Source organism: Octopus bimaculoides, chromosome 20 (genome assembly GCF_046866305.1).
Source record: "Octopus bimaculoides isolate indiv1 chromosome 20, ASM4686630v1, whole genome shotgun sequence".
Lineage (NCBI taxonomy): Eukaryota > Metazoa > Mollusca > Cephalopoda > Octopoda > Octopodidae > Octopus > Octopus bimaculoides.
The window spans coordinates 30891635-30894134 of NC_142947.1; positions in this window are offsets into that span (position 1 = coordinate 30891635).

Below are 2500 nucleotides of genomic sequence, written 5' to 3' on the forward strand. Positions count from 1 at the left end.
TCTGGTTGATAACTAATGAAGAATCGGTGACCTTCTGTTTTCTGTTCGCCTAGTATTTAGTATATGTTCGTTTGTTTGTTCACTACACGTTTTTTGAAATATATACATTGGTATGTCATATTTTCCGTTTGTTGTCTTTTTATTTAGTCCTATATATATATATATATATATATATATATATATATATATATATATATATATATATATATAAGGTTATTAAGGGTATTAGATTCAACCACATTCAAAGATACAGGTAATACCAAGTAAGTGCTTTATACCGGCTAGTCTTGCCCCTTTCGTTGTATAAACATGAGTGGGGAATATAACATAAGTCGTGTATTAGCGTGTGTATGTATAAAGAGTGTGTGTGTGTGTGTGTGTGTATAGTTGAAAAAAGATTAGAGATCTATACAAAGCAAATTTTTATATAAAAAAGATGGAGGTGGAGACAGCACAGAAGTAAATTTAAGAAATTTTATATTCTTGCAATTTAATTCTTGCAATTTAAGATTGTTAGCAAGTTGTACATTTTCTGACCTTTGTGGGATTGAAAGGGTATCTTCCTTCCTCGATGACTTGATATCAAAAACAGTCTGAAAATGTTAATTCCAACTGTAAGATTTCAGTTCTTTTAGTCAGCAGCTTTGCACCAGCTGCAGTCAGGACAGAAGATAAACGATAGGTGTGTGGTTCATACGCCTTTTCCAGCTCATCACAGAAAACTTTAATATCTTTCCCAGACTGAATCTCAGCTGCTAAATATGCTCTCATTTAAACCTATTAAGATCTTTTAATATTCTTTCTCCGGAATTTAAGTTCCGTCTCTCAGTTTATTCAGGTAGTTTAATAAACTGAGACGCGACATTAAAACTCCCCAGTAAACTCGGACCTATCTATCTATCTATCTATCTATCTATCTATCTATCTATCTATCTATCTATCTATCTATCTATCTATCTATCATTATAAATATATATGAATGGATATATATATATATATATATATATATATATATATATATATATATATATATATATATATATATATATATATATATATATATATTTATATATATATATGTATATATATATATATATATATATATATATATATATATATCTGCATATATGTATGCATGTATGTATATACGTATGTATGTATGTATGTATGTATGTATGTATGTATGTATATAAATAAGTATATATGTATGTATATAATGATAGATAGATATGCATATGTATCTGTTTGTGCGTATATACACAGGCATGACAGAAGTAAATAGATAGCCTTATAATCATTAAAATTTATTTAAATCTGAAATTATATATTTGAATTATTTATTAATTGTTATAATGTGTGTTGTGTCGACGCCCCCAGGCGAAGAAGTAGGATCTCCCAAGACATATAAATAGAGGCAATCTGGCCGTGGTAGAGTGTTGAGTAGCAGTCGAGTGTTGAGTAGCAGTCGAGTAGCAGTTGTGTAGCGGTTGAGTAGAGATCATCCGAAGGTGCTAGATAGCAGTAGCTTGAGACATAACAATGTGAATATGTATTTAGTAGACATGCCCTTTGCATTTTTCAATGCAAAGACCCTATTAGGCATGTTACTGATCAGATGACGAATATTCTCTTGTAGAATTTCTTACCAAGTTTCATGCAGTAATCTCAAAAGATCTGGCTTTGAAGATACTTTCTTATTCTTTTTAAGAAGTGTCCTGTCCATTATGTCACAGAGGTGTTCAATCGGGTTCATATCTGGTGGCTGGCTTGGCCATGGAAGCTTTTTAATGCCATTCTCTTCCAGCAAATCTTGGGTCATTTTAGCCGCGTGACAAGGAATCCCATCTTACATAAATAAAGAGTCTTCTTTAATCATTTCATCACTTGAGAAGATTGGAAGGAATCCTTTCTGCAATATGGACACATATTTATCTGAGTTTATGTTTCCCTCACACTCCACCAGCTCTGATTGACCATTGCTCCAAATTGCTCTCCAGACCATCACAGAATAGCTGCCACGTTTGATTGTTGGCTGCAATCTTTTCACATCAAATTCTTGATTACCGAGTCTCTAGACCCACACTCGACCACTGTTAGAAAATATAGCCAATCTGAATTCATTGGAGAATATGACAGTGTCCCAAAATGCTAGTGGCCTTTCCACCATCTCACTGGCCCAAACGTTTCTCCGTTTGATATTGGCTGTTCAAAGAAGTGGCTTCCTTCTTGCTGCTCTGCCATAGTAACCAAGCTTGTGGAGATACCTGTCAGCTGTTCTGGGACTGATACCAACTTGTTCTGCTATGTCAGAAACCTTGCAACAAGGATTATCCTCTACACTTCTCTTAACAAAGAGAAGGGTCTTGTCAGAGGGCCCTGGTCAACCTGGGCGAGGTGATGTGGACTCGTTACCCTCTCTGGTCAATTGCACAAGCACTCTATTAACTGTAGAAAGCGGGATCCCAAGGTTTTCTACTATTTTTCGCTATGTCAACATTCA